General features: G+C 32.6%; 1 pseudogene; it reads right to left on the reverse strand.

The window, feature by feature from the left end:
- Positions 1–5,486: 5,486 nt before the first annotated feature.
- On the reverse strand, positions 5,487–5,616 carry LOC145296539 (U2 spliceosomal RNA; annotated as a pseudogene).
- Positions 5,617–15,706: the final 10,090 nt, after the last annotated feature.

The following is a 15,706-nucleotide window of genomic DNA, read 5'->3' on the forward strand; positions in this document are numbered from 1 at the left end:
CAAACACCAAATCATCTGCTTGGCTGATGAGCCAATTACTGAATATTACCTGTCTATTTACATAAAGAAAAAATAGCACATCAAAATACATAACTATTACAAAATGATAGGTAGGCAAAAGAAGTGGTTTTATCTATTGCAGACGTGATTGCTGCCAAAAGAAGGCAACATGAAGATATGGGCTGAAATTATTAAATCAACAAAAATGAAATAGTTAAATTGAACATTTCCAACTATTTTGATTTTCTGGATAAGATATTTCTTGAATAGTTCATAATAGTACAGCTTCAAAATACAGTGTATATTTGTGTACAACAATTCTTGTTTTCATGTATCTAAGGTTGCCCATAAATTTGTTTAGTTTCCAAGGTTTTCAAAGAAGAATAAAATGAAATAACCACCATCATGCCCTAATTTTAATCTGATTGAAAATTTAAGTTGAGTTGTGAAAATAAAATTAAATTAAGGTGACAAACAATACAGTAACAAATAAAACTTATTGTGAGCAATTTCAACCACAGTGTCATAAATTTGAACCTATGGAAGTGAAAGAATTAGCAAAATCATGGATTGATTGTTGACTTTTATTAAGGAAGAAAAGTCATCACTTTATTAATATGAAAATGCATCACAGATTTATTGTGTGTATTCGTTATTTTTTCTATTATAATTGTTGATAAATTGTTGATGGTTTTATTGTCTTTTCATTATTGAAGTAAAAGTTGATATTTTGCATAACAACAGACGGAAATTTTTATAATAATAAATTAAGCACGGCCAAAACAGAAGGAGGGAGTAAGTATTTTTTGATGGAGTCTCTCTTTAAAAATCTACCAAAAATCAAGTAATTATCCAATCAATACGAAATTTTTACCGATTATTAAGTGAAGAATGAACTTTATAACGGTCTACTTTTTTCATAATCGATATTTATATATATATTTTTTTGCCTACAACCCACCTCTTTATTTGTGGTTATAAGTATGCTTAAAATAATCAGCTGAAACTGAAAATATATTGCATCGTGAGGAGGGTGAGGATTGTAGATAAAATAAGCAAAAAAAAAAAAAATTAAATAATATCATAGCGTATCAGATTTTAAGGTTGAAAATTCAAATTTTGAAGGTGTTTAATTTTTCATCTTTTGCGTTTTGGAGTGTGAAATTCATTGAATATAATAATATAATAATATTATTATCTTTCAGATTAGCAAAAAAAAAAAATTTTTTTTTATATATTTTCATTATTTTTACGAAAAACACTACTTTTAAATCTTTGGAAAATAAATTAATAATTTTCTTTTAGTGGGCCCAATATTACTAATATACCATTAAATAAAAAATACTTTGAAGAATCAATATCAAAAAAGAAAATATAAATAAATAACTGTGCATTTTGCTAAAAATAAGATAATTTCTTTTAGCAATTTGTTGTCACGTGATATTACCTCATCTATGGTAAACCATAAGGCCTACAAACAGTTGTTCTTATTTACAAACAGTTGTTATTTCCTCCTTTTCCTTTTTGCTGTGACTGCACTTAACTTAGTTTAAAGTGTGGGGGGACTTGCATCTACCACACTCTCTTGTCCAGAAACACTTGGTCCTGATGGCAAAACAGGGTCAAGACGACTAAGCACAATATTATGTTATGTAGGCAACAAGTATACGAGGCCTGTCTAAAAAGTATCGGACCTTGGGCTAGAAAAAATATTTCACATACCTGACGGGGTTTGGACCCTAATCTCCTTCAAATTAGGCCCTTTGTGCTTGCACATGCTTAGCCAACCAATCTTTCTATTGCTGGAAACACCTCTGGAAGTCTTCTTTTGGCATGGTGTTTATCTCTGCCTTCTGCATTATCTCTTCTCTTCTCTCAAAATGGAATCCTTTCAGTGGCGTCTTCAATTTTGGAAACAACCAGAAGTCATGAGAACTGGAGATGAGTCATGGGTGTACGGGTACGACCCAGAAACAAAAAGACAATCATTACAATAGCAGCACCCCGAAACTCCAAAGGCAAAAAACCATGATAGGAGTGAAGCAACACCAAGGTGATACTGTCTATCTGCTTTGATGTTCATGGAATTATGCAACATGAATACACGTCGGAAGGACAAATAGTTACAAAGGAGTACTATCAAAATGATCTCCAGCATCTCTTGACACAGTTCTGTGCAAAAGTTCAGACATGTGGACTGCAAAAATAACAAACATGTGGACTGCAAAAAATAACAGACATTTGGACTGCAAAAAAAACAGACATGTGGACTGCAAAAATTTTGCAACTGCATAACGACATGTTGTCGTTATGCAGTTGCAAAATTTTGATAGTACTCCTTTGTAACTATTTGTCCTTCCAACGTGTATTCATGTTGCACAAATTCATCCCATTTGATCCAGCATTTCTTTGCCAAACATGGGTTCCAGTCGTTTGTCAACCTCCCTATTATCCAGACATGGCATCCTTGCTACTTCTGGTTGTTTCCAAAATTGAAGACGCCACTGAAAGGATTCCGTTTTGAGAGTAGAGAACAGATAATGTGGAACGTGACGGCATAGATAAACACCATTCTAAAAGAAGACTTCCAGAGGTGTTTCTAGCAGTAGAAAGATCGGTGGGCTAAGTGTGTGCAAGCACAAGGGGCTAATTTGAAGGGGATTAGGGTCCAAACCCGTCAGTATGTGAAATATTTTTTTCTAGCCCAAGATTGGATACATTTTAGACAAGACTCGTATATATATATATATATATATATATATAGGTAAAATACTTTCGCTTATTTTCTTTTCCTTATAAGGGAAATGGTTTCCATAATGTTTTATTGTTAAAGTGTTTTTTTATTCAATAAGTCTGAAGAAAGACTCTTCTTGTGAAAATTTTCAAATGACATAATGTTTGGATTTGTCCAAATAGTAACTAACGATAAAATACATTATTTGTTGCTATCAATCCATTCTTTGAATTTTGGTTTTTGTTAAAATCACACACACACACACACACACACACACACACACACACACACACACACACACATATATATATCTATATATCGCTTATGAAAAAAGAATTAACCTGTATAAAGTTAATTCTTTACTTAATCGTCATCACAAACGTTAAAAATACATGGAAATTTACAAGACTAAATTAATTTATTTAGTCCTATAAAGACTACCATATTTTCTTCCAAACTATCATTAAATGTTGAATGTTTTTAATTTCACTATGCGAAATCTATAGAGTGAGAGAAAAGATGGAATTATTTGAGATTCAGGTATTTATGCTATAATATTTTTGCATATTTTTATAGCAAATCATCCGAAATCTTATTCAAACAAAAAAATAAATAAATTGGTTCAAAAATTTATTGTTTAGATATACAACCGTTGAAGACAATCTGGATTCTTCTCTTATTTAAGAAGGATTTAATTATGTATTCGTCTAGTGATACCGTGTGAATCTGATTTTTCTGAGAAAACCATCGTGCCATACCCTATCAAAAGCCTTAGATATACCTAGGGTTACTGCCCTACTATTCCCTGCTTTATCCAGTGCATGGTATACACATTCTGAGATTATAGGGTATCTGCTGTAGAACAGGCTTGCCTCAATCCATATTGTTCGTCAGAAGTTCAGCAACTGAAAGGTGGTGGACTAGAGCTTGATTAATTATGGACTCAAATATTTTGGTGAAGAGGGAGGAGACTAATGGGGTGATAATTTAATGGGTCAGTTCTTTCGCCAGAATTCTTGGAAACTAGTTCCATGGAAGCAGTTTTCCAGCAGTCAGGAAAGCAAAATTCGTTAAGGCATTTGTTGAAAAGTTTGGAGAGGACAGCAGCAACCTCAACATTATTTTAGTAGTACAGCGGGATGAGATCGGTCTCACATGCTTTAAAATAAAACAACTTGGTTTTTCTTCCATTTTTTGGCCATGTCTATAATAAATCTAATAAATTTAATAAAACATGTTCATACAACTAAAAAAGTAATTTTCAAGTTCGACAGAAAAATTCTCAAGTTCGAAAAGATTTCAGAGTTTTACAAGATACAATTGAAGAAAGTCAGTGGTTACATTATCTGAAACGTGAAAATAACACTCAAGTGAGAACTATAGTTCGAATAATACAAATTATCAAATTAAATTTTTAGATGAAACTGTAGTAGATAGCATTGCAACAAATTAGTAAAATATAAATCTTAGTAGAATTGTAAAAATGCTTTAATGATGTGTTTTTAATAATCTGTTGTCATTCTTATCCACTATTCCATACACTAATATTCAAATGTGACATCTTCATAAAGACATTCACCAAAACCAGTTCTATTGAAAAAAATCTTGCCTACTAATCGTTTCATGTAATTTTTCAAATTCTTTTCATCAAGATTAAAGTTTTTAGCAAAAGAACCAAAATTATTTTTTACATCTCGTATTTTAAATTCTACTTGACAAAGTAATAAAATAAGAAAAGAAAGAAATAAAAATGCCAAAAACAGGTAAAATTAGTGGAAAAATTTATTTTTCTAAATCTTAATCTTCTTATCAAAGAATTTATCTCTAGTTGGCTTTCATAAAAAAAAAAAAAAAAAACAAAAAAAGAAAAACAACCTGCTTATCGCACCATTAAATGATTGAGAGGAAATAATCATTCAATAATAATCCAAGTGTGATTTACTTACCTCCCTTGTATATCCAAAGTTTTCCCCCCTTAATTTTTCTTGTACGGTCGTTGGCCAGAATCTTTTGTTCGAATTTTATTTTATTTTGCTGTTACATTTTTTCTTACATTTATTCGAATGTTTTGTGTAAGCAAAAATATCAGATTGCTAACTGTTTTTTTAACTACTTTATTTGATGTAAAAAAAATAAAGAAAGAAGTAAATATGATAGATATAATTTTATGTTTTTATTATTTTTATTAATTTTTTTTTATTTTTTCAAATAAATATGGTAATTTTTTTTTTTTTTTCGGAAACATTAACTAATGGATTCATAATTATTATGTACTTTAAATCTGAATTATTCACATTCTTTAATTTTATGAACTAGTTATCTTAGAGCTGCTAAGTTAGTATTAGGTACACACAATTTAATGGCTGATTTGGTAGGAAACAGTTTTATTTTGAACGTCGGCTAATCATAATATATTTTTAAATTTTCAATTACTTTTTGGTTGTGCTTGAAAGATTATAGCCTAAAGTTAATCTCCAAGAAATAGCCATTAGTCGCGTGCTCTTGTGTAATGAATGAATGTGTGAATTTAGGATTGACATAAAATTCTTAAAGATAAACTAAAATGACCGAAAAATGGGCTGAAATGACTTAAATAAATAAAAAGTAAATGACTTAGAATGACCTTAATGAACTTAAGGATAAATTGAATGACCTTAAGAATGACTTGAATGCTTAAAAAATAACTGGAATCCTTCTAAAACAACTTGAATGATTTGGAAAATGACCTGAATGGCTTTGAGACTGACTGGTTGTAAAGTGACTGATCATTTTATATTAGATTAATACAGAAAAGTGATCCCCCACTTTATATCACAATAAATACAGCATGTAGTAAGAACAGATACTACAATTAGATCTTGGCCAAAAGGCCAAGAAAAGCTTAAAAAGCTAAGAACAACATCTATTAACAACAGACCTTTGATCTTAACCAAAAAGGCCAAGCATAAAAGTGTTACGAATAGACGGACCGACAGACGGACCGACAGAGTGACTTATAGAGTCGCTGTATAAACATCCAACCTCCCCATGTTAAAAATGGCTTTCGGAATAAATACCCTTAATCTACAAAACTATACTATATACTAAAATATGTTATAACAATATTAGGAGGGGGGGGGGGATTCTCACTCAAGTCCGCTGAAAAATCTTATTGCAAATCTGAAAAATCCTACATTTCATGTAAAAAATGCACTATGAAAAAGATTGTGTTTAAATTTTTCTGGCAAGATAAATGTAAATTTCTGCAATTATTTCCAAATAAATTATTAACTTAGAGTCTTATGATAATGAATTAATAAAATAAATGTACTTAAAATTTGCTAAAACAGGTAAAAATTATCCCAAAATGTGCCAGCTGTAGCAACGAGGTTTGTTTATTAATTTGACATAAAACATGGCGGCAAAATTTAAAAAAGTATGGAAACATATAAAAACTTATACAGGCGTATCTGAAAATGACGTCAGGTAGTTGGAAGAAGCGAAACCTATAGTGAACGTTTGTATAATTTTCACCATTTTTTAATTTAATTATTTTTCTGTGTTCCTGCTTTTAAGGTTTTTCAATTTTATTTTACTTTTCAAGATTATATAAGAATTATGATACGCTGATGATTACACAATCATCCATGCAAATAAAATATTAAAATCTTACACATGCATGAGCCTTTTCTAGTCTCACACAAAAACACGCATTCACATTTCAAGCCATATTACTTGTCATATACATATGCGCACACAAACATACGCGCGCACGTCCACACACGTACATATACTCACATGTACGCACACATGGACGACGTCACTTCCCCTTTCAAAGGAAATCCACATATGCACAAAAGACCACCAGAAACAAGTATAAAAGCAAGAGACAAGCTGTTTCCAGCCCTTTTCAGACCAGCTTCCTAGCTGGGCGGTCTACAGACCAACAGCGTGCCTTTTCGGCAAGCGCGCGCACGCACGTGCCTCACACCACTTGCTACTATGTGGAACAAAAAGCCAACAGACAGTAAGTGCACTTTATACGCTTTCTCTCTCCATGAACTGGATTGACATTCTCACTCTTTCTCTCTATATATATACAACTTGTCCCTGAGAATACCTTCGCGTAGCTGACTACTAACATGGCGTACAGCTTAACCCACTATCTTTGTCTTTGTCTACACGCTGGACTATCATTCTCATTTCTACTACATTACTCACGTCTTTTCCCACGCGCGAACAAACAATAGTGAGATGAACACGTATTTTCTTTTCTTTCTACACCACCAGTCCCGCAACAAACAATGGTTACACCCGCGCGGACATGAACACGTGCTATACTTAAAACATCCATTCTTTCTACAAACGATGGTGACTCCGTTATTTTAAAATGAAATGGATGAGTTTGAACGACACACTCATACACACAGACTCTCTCTCTCTCTCTACAACAATACACTTTCCTTCCCATAAGTTAACAGCGAGAGACGCAAGCCAAACTAAACACGTGTAGTACCCTTTTCTTTCATTTGTTTCTTCACGAAATAAATCCATGTTCGTTTAATTTAATTTAACACGTACTTCGTCTCTTTCTCAATTCAATTCATTGTCCCTATTTTTCACCACCACCACACATATAAAAATTACACTAAAACTGTAAACCTTAAAAAAAAAAAAAAGAAAGAAATATTTTTTTAAATTATAACTTTTTTTATGCCAAAATATTGGTACTTGTGCATTTAACGAACCAGGCGTAACTCAGCATTTGCTCGGCTTTGTCCAGTGCATGTCGTCAACAGCCGGATAAAACAGAGCGTTGCCGATAAAATAAAAACAACGCTACAAAATAACTGTAAAATGAAATTGTAAATGTAGAAACATCCAAAAATAAATATATAAAAAGCAAAAACCTACCGTTCATTTATGTTTTTTTTTTATTATTAGTATTATTGTTTGAAATTGTTTTCTGTTTGGAAAATAAATACATATAAAACATTTTTTTTAAACAAATAATAGTTAGTAATTATTTTTTATAATAAATTTTGTTTTCAACTATTTACGTAAAATAACCAAGAAAAATGATATTTGTAGGATAATTTTTTTTTGTACTAGTGTACTTATTGATCCGTGCTGAAATAATAATGTTATTATTTAAAAAGCCATTCATAACATGGGGGGGAAAGGGTCTTTTGTAACTATTCTATACTTTAACCTTACAATTGAATAAAAAACATATCATAAAACTTTAATTAAACTTGAAAATACGATTTAAAAAAATAGCGCGGATCAGTAAGTGCACTAGCACCAAAAAGAAAAAAAAAATCGTAAGAAAAAGGAAAGGAACAAAACTTTTTAAATTTTTTTTAAACCAGGATTTTTTTTTTTTTTTTTTTTTTTAAACCAGAATCCTTGCGAGATTTTTTTTTTTTTTTTTTGGCCAGGAACATATTTTCTCAGGAAGATGTATTTTCCTCAGACCTTTGGAGGGCATCAGATGACAAAGTGGACGGAAATGAGACAGCGAATGTCATAGGAAGCTCCTTACCAACCGGGTAGTTTTCAGCGATGTGAGTTAATATGGAGTCAAACGGCTGTCTACCAAACTTTTGTCTCCACAAAATTCCAAAAGATATGTGTCTAAAAGCTCCCGGTTGGTTCCACATTCTTGTTTATTGCACTGCTTTGCTTCCTTCCACATCTGCTCCACATGATGATTTGTTGTTGCCTGTATTACGAGATCTACAAAATTAAGGCTGTGGTTCACCGTTATATGGTGATACCCCTCTCCCACTTTGCTGTAAGCCCTCCAACAGTCTGATACGACCGTGGTCCCCGGCAGAATGTATCTTCTTATTAGTGGAGCGGGGGTTTCGGCATTCCTATTTGGTACGTTAACACAAAAAACTCTCCTTTTCGGCGGGGTCGGTGTATCCACCGAAGACCCAGACTGGTGTTAGAGTCTAACACCAGACCTGATGTTGTGTTTCCGGCGGTTGTAGAAGACAGCGATTTCAGCCATATGGCCTGGGCCTCCTATCTGCCGAGGATTCCTAAGAAAGTAATCCCAGCATATATCTCACATGAAATTCTTCCAGTCCACAATTGTGTGATGTGACCGCAACCCACATTCACACTGGAGATTCCTAGTCGCCGCCATCTCGAACGCCCATATCGAAATTTTCGTCTGCTGCTTGGCAAGCGCACATGCGTCGAGTTGAAACTAAGTGCGCAGCATTTTGATTGGCTGATGACCATGTTTCGTCAGACAGCAGCAAAACCCGAGCATGCGTCGGACAAAGCCGAGCAAATGCTGAGTTACGTCTGGTTCGTTAAATGCACAAGCGCCAAACTATCAAATAAACAATTTAATGGTAATATCGTTAGTTCGAAAAATTATATTTTTGTCGAGTTATATCGATTTCGTTAATACCGACTTTAGGGCCCTTTTTCGTAATGCTTCTGAAAAAATTATTATTACTATTATTTTTTTTTTGTAATTGTTACAATTTACGATGTTTTGTTTGGATAAAAAAGAAAAAAGAAATTCATTCATTTTTTTTTTTTTTTTTTTTTTTTTTGCTACTGAAAACCATAACTTTAGTAAAGGTGTAAAATTATACGTTTCCACTAAGATTCAAATAAAAATAATGAGTTCATAATATCTCATAATCATTATTTGATAAATACTGAAAATTTCATTAGCATTAGTTAATTTCTTGATTTTTGGATGATTTTTAAGTTAATGGAGGGGTCAAAATGTTTATAGATTTTGAGCATCGGCCATTCATTTAGCACGTACCTAATTAGTAGGTGCATCAGAATTTTTGTGGGAAATTTTGACACCCCTAACACGAAACTGCGAATAAAATATAAAAAAACTCGTAATTTCTCTTTTTAAAGTGGGTTGTTGATTTTCTGTATGGATTATACTTCCAAAATAAACTATTAAAGTTGTTTTAAAAGTAATAGAAATATTTTTTTTTTTTTTTAAAAAACAGTAATGAATTTTACGAACTCAATATTTTTCAATTTTTAAGCTTTAAAAATCTATCAAAATTTTTCTATTGATTCTATTTTTACGATATTTTCAGGGTCAATGTGAAATTTTATGCTCTTTCCAATAAACCGAATATAATATTTTAGACAAACGTTTTTTTTTTAATTCCCATCCCCCATTTTCAAGTGTCTATTAAAAAGTAAATAATTAATTTACTCACCAAAGTTTTATATATCACAAATTGAAGAGAAAAGGTCAATAAATAATATATTCAAATTTAAAACAAAAAAAAGTAGTGTTTTTTAGAAATTTACCTGTAAAGTTCGAAGTTTAAAACCTTTTTTTTTTTAAACCACGTTGTTTGTTTTTTCTTTTGTTTTTTTTTTGTAATGAAACCTTGGTCCTTTCTCCTTTAATTGAAAAAAAAAATAGGGCTTGAATTACATTTTTCGAGTAGTTATAAGCTTGGAAAGACAGGGGGTCGAATAATTCACGCCTCCCATTTTGAAATGTTTATTAAAAAGTAAATAATTAATTTACTCACCAAAGTGTTATATATCACAAATTGAAGAGAAAAGGTCAATAAATAATATATTCAAATTTAAAACAAAAAAAAAGTAGTGTTTTTTTTAGAAATTTATCTGTAAAGTCCGAAGTTTAAAACCTTTCTTTTTTTTTTTTTATAAAAAACACGTTTTTTTTTTTGTTTTTTTTTTTGTTTTTTATGAAACCTTGGTCCTTGCTCCTTTAACTGAAAAAAAAAAATTAGGGCTTGAATTACCTTTTTCGAGGAGTTATAAGCTTGGAAAGACGGGGTGGAATTATTCACTATTTTTCACGAAATTTCTGACACATCTACCTAATTTCGGTGAAAATGTTTTTTTACAATTACTCAAATGTTTTGTTTAATAAAGAAGGAAAATAAGACGATAATTACAGAGGAATTTTAATTTTAAAAGTTATTTTCTGTAATGTTAATGCTTATATTTTATTAGTGTTATAAACTCTGAACTTTGTTACATCAAATAAAGTAGGCGAAAAAAATTACAAAAAAAAAAATAAATAAATATTGCATCTTTCTTATAATTAGCGCCCCAAATTATCGCATACGATAATTAAATAATTGGTCTCTTAGTAAAAGTAGAGTTACGTCCCTTAGAGGAATATGTCTTTCTTTATAATTGCAACAAATTTCTTTTTCGTTTTTTTTTTTAATTTTTTATTATATATATTCAATAAAGAGTGCCCTTTTTTGTAATGGGAGTCCAATTCATCACATAAAAAACTGGAATTATTTTCAAATGGCATGGCTTTCTTAAAAAAGAGACATAATTCTGTAGTCGTTCATACGGAGTTAATTCCCTTTGATTATAATACAAACCTTATATTTAAAAAACAAAGGATGGTATTTAAAAAGGGATCAAGTAAAGATTGGATACCCCGTAGCAGACGACAAAAATAGGCGAACAATTCAAGGGGCATCGGTTGTTCGATCTTGACATTGCCGTTAGTGGTTTGTAAACTTGTAAACAGGTCAAATAGCAGACATATTCGAATGTTCGCGAGCAAGATTTTTAAAAAATATATTTACAAAACTTTTAAAGATTTAAAAGAAAGTATATGTTTACAAAACATTTTCTTTAATATTAAATATTTACAAACCTTTTAAGGATAAAAAAAACAAACTTTTTTCTATTTACACAAAACTTTTTGTGTAAGTAACAAAACGAACGTAAATATAACAAAATATATTCAAATAAATGGGTGTCTTTCTGAGTGCGTTTTTTTTTTATATATATTTACAGAACTTTAATTAAACTAATAATAATAATTATAATTATAATAAAAAAAATAATAAAAAGAATGAACTATATTAATTGCAAAACATTAGAAAATGAAAATGTTCGGACGCTAAACTTACTTGCACTTAATTTCTCTTTATGGAGAAGTAAGCAAATAGCAAGTTTTTTTGCTTTTTTTTATAAAATAAAAATGAAAATTATAAAAAGATTTGTACACTTCATTTTTATAAAAATAAAAGTCATAAAAGATATGTGAATAAAATATAATTTTTAAAATCTCGATTGTTTATACTTGTGATTTTATTAAAAAGGAATTCAAAATAAATTGAGAGTTTTTTGACTTCTAGCATTTCAGCCCGGCGTTGCCCGGGTGTTTGGAGGTGTGCTTGCGAAATTTGGGAGACAAAATAGGTATACACCCTATTAGAGATGGAAGCGACACTGAGAGAAATGGAGATGCCTACGCCAAACTTGTACAGTTTCTAAACGACAAAAGTTTATCCTTAATAATGAGAGAAGCTACAGATAATGGGAGAAAAGCTCTCAAAATATTATGCGCACACTATGCAAACAAAGAAAACCAAGGATAATCTCCTTGTAAACCCAATTCACGTCTCTTAAATAGAAAGGAGACGAAAGCATCACAGAATACATGATAAGAACTGAGACAATTTTAACAGCTCTTCGAAATGCCGGGCAAACAGTTGACGATGCCCTAATTATCATCATGATATTACAAAGACTACCAAGCTGCTACGACCCTTTTTCGATTGATGTGACACACAGCAACAAAGAAATAACATTCCTGGATTTTAAAACAGAACTCCATGGTTTCGAGGAAACATTGAAACATAAAATCCAGTCGACCAGTGATGAAGTGATGAAATTGGCATCGTCTTTTTCAAAGAATACGATGGAGAGCCGTCACCATCATGACAAACGTGAAATATCGTGCTTCACATGTGGCGGAAAAAGACATTTATCAAAAGAATGTCCCAACAACAAACACAAGCAGTGAAAACAGTGGTGCAGTTACTGTAAAAGTAACACCCATAAAAGGGAGTTCTGCCGTTATAAACGAAAAGATACAATGAAAAAGGCAGTTGACACCGAAGAAAACTCCTTCGCATTCAAAACGAAGGACTACTACTATACCCGGTACTTAATAACATACACGAACCTACTCGTTGACGCAGGAGCCACTTTACACATTATAACAGACGCAAAGAAATTTAAGAATTTTGACCCAACATTCTGTTCTGAGAATCATTGCATGGAGTTGGCAGATGGAACTAAAACTTTGTCAGATGGGTTTGAAGTTAAATGTTTCTGGCTCTTGTTTAGCACCCCTCTTTGTTGTTAATGACGATATTATCGATTGCTGTTGAGAAAGATGTAACCATTTTATTATTTCTATCATGAAAATAAACGCAGGCTTCTTTTTACAGGTGAAATGGAAAAGGCAACAAGATAATCCGTGCAGGATCAAGATTGTAGATGTCTCTTTTACAACAACATCTGTCATCATCTTTCAAAGGGATTTTCTAGAGGAAAATGCTCCAACAAGATTCACATTAAGACACCTTCTAAACCAATTTAGGGAGATAGGACGTGTACAGGAAAACATTGAAGGCTGCAGTGGTCAGCCACGGTCAGTTAGGGCAGAAAATAACATTTTGACTGCACAATAACATTAAGAGAGCTATTATGAACTTCAATGTGCCAATGATTCAATGCCAAGAAGCTTGGATTAAACCCATTATGAACTATTGAAATGTATTTGTATAATCGGTGTATAATGAAAAAGGCCAAATCTGAAGATGCTTGCAAGAAGATTTATTTTATTGAGAACTATGCAGGTTTGTGCCACTATCAGTACTGCAGTTGATTTAATGAAAGAAAGAAAAGTCAAAGGAAGTTACTCACTTCCGGAGAATATAAGCAGAAGTTAAAAAATTCTTTTTTTTTTCAGCACATTCTCCGCCAATCAGTGAAGTTCGAGACTATATGATTGTCTTGAGACATAAGGCTACATGGAATCTCAGGAGCTGGGATCTGTTTAAACTGAAAAAAAGAAAGAAAAGAAACAAAAGTCGAAAGTTGATAGTTTTCAGCTAAATATGGAGGACTTCGATATACTCTAGTAAACCGTTGAAGATTCAGTGCCTCATCGTCCTCTAATGATCTCCTCTGTCGATCATCTGAGTGGGAGGAGTAGAAGTCGAATTCCTGAGGATGGAGGTTTCGAGCACTCTTGGCAGAGGATCTGAATTGTTGGACTGCATATTCTGTAGCTGTTAGTTCTTCGCCACAGAATCTAGTTCTGTCTCCAAACAGCTCATCCTATAATCCAATGGAGATAAGTGGCATAGGGACACTGTCGTCTCTCATCTATTATTGAAACGAACATGAGCATAGTTAGGATTAACTACAAGCAGGTCTACAGTCTCGACTAGGGGCTCATATTTGTTTCTATGTACATCTCTTTAAAAGGACACAGTGTTTGTTAGCCAGGTGGGCATGGAATCTTCAGTTGATGAGTTCCTTTGGAAATTGAAAAGACGTTTGTGAGGAGTACAATGAGCAAATGCCATGGAGTTGTACATCTCATACTTCTTCCCAATTTGTAATATGGAGGTTTCTTGACCATAGAGCTTGGCTCATCGTTTGCCAGATGATACCGTTATATCTTTCCACTGGTCCATTATATGAGGATTAAAGGCAATCATTCAACTAGTAGCAATACCTTGACAAAGCATTAATTCCATTAGTTCGTTTGACAAGAAAGCGGTTCCATGAATGTACAAAAGAAGGATTTCCAACTACAGAGAATAAGCTAATTAGATGTTTCCAGACAATTGAAGCTGAAATATCGGCATAGGGGAAAGCAAAAGAAAAGTAAGAGTATTCAGCAACAACTGTCAGTATGTATCAGTTGCGAGAATTTGAAGGTCTTTTGAAGTCCACATTTATTCTTTCAAATGGCTGACTTGCTTTTATCAGAATTTGAGGTGCCACCTTTAGGAACCTAAGTTTTACTTTGGAACAGACCCGGCAGACCTTCATAACTGCTCTCACATCTTCCACAGAGTATGGCAAATTTTTGATGAAATGTAGCATCCTGGTTACCCTCAGATTGCATAAGTGTGCAAGGAGTATAATTTGTCAACAGAAGCAGTAGAAGAACAAATTCGAGACAAGGTGTTTGCAGCAACATTTTGGTTCCCTGGGTGATATCATAGCTAAAACAGGCAAGTTTTAACTTTCATCTCGTAATCTTCTCATTTTTTTTTTTTTTTTTTTTTTTTGCTTTTTCTTTTGGGGTTAAACATAAAAGAGACAGATTTTTTGTTAGTGATCAACTGAACATGCTTCCTGAGCAGTAAATGTCGCCATTTTTGGATCGCCTCTACAATTGCATAGGCTTGGCCTTTTGGCCAAGATCTTTATTTTCTCACACATACACACACACACAAAAAAAAAAAAAAAAAAAAAAAAAAAAAAAAATGCACACACAACATACAGAAATGAATATACAAATTGTACATAGTTAAATTTTACATTGAACGCTGGGGTTATTAGTTAGATTAGGATCCACAGAGTGATTGAGGTATTTTGGTAAATGTTGCCAGTCAAGAGTAAGACTTCAAAGTCTCATCTGTTACGTAGTCAAAAAGACCCTGTACCCTCCCCCTCCCAATTTCTTGTAGGGCCTTGTGCCTAATTTTGTTGAATTGAATTTTTTGTACGTTTTTTATGTTCAATTTTTTCTTTCTCAATAAAATATATAAACAAGATCAAAGTGTAGTATCTGTTCCGGCAGATGCTGCACTTAAGATAATTTGTACCAGTCAATGGAGGGGAAACCCTCTATACTGGGACAATTATTATTTTTGTTAACCAGAGTGACCCCTTTTAGGGGAGCTGGTTTTTACCTCACATTAAAAACGGCCTTGTGCCTAATTTGCTCAGTGGGGGAGCAAATAAATACCATCTGTTCCGGCAGATGCTGCACTTAAGATAATTTGTACCAGTCAATGGAGGGGAAACCCTCTATACTGGGACAATTATTATTTTTGTTAACCAGAGTGACCCCTTTTAGGGGAGCTGGTTTTTACCTCACATTAAAAACGGCCTTGTGCCTAATTTGCTCAGTGGGGGAGCAAATAAATACCATCTGTTCCGGCAGATACT

Source organism: Euprymna scolopes, chromosome 16 (genome assembly GCF_053919585.1).
Source record: "Euprymna scolopes isolate OS-2025 chromosome 16, ASM5391958v1, whole genome shotgun sequence".
Lineage (NCBI taxonomy): Eukaryota > Metazoa > Mollusca > Cephalopoda > Sepiida > Sepiolidae > Euprymna > Euprymna scolopes.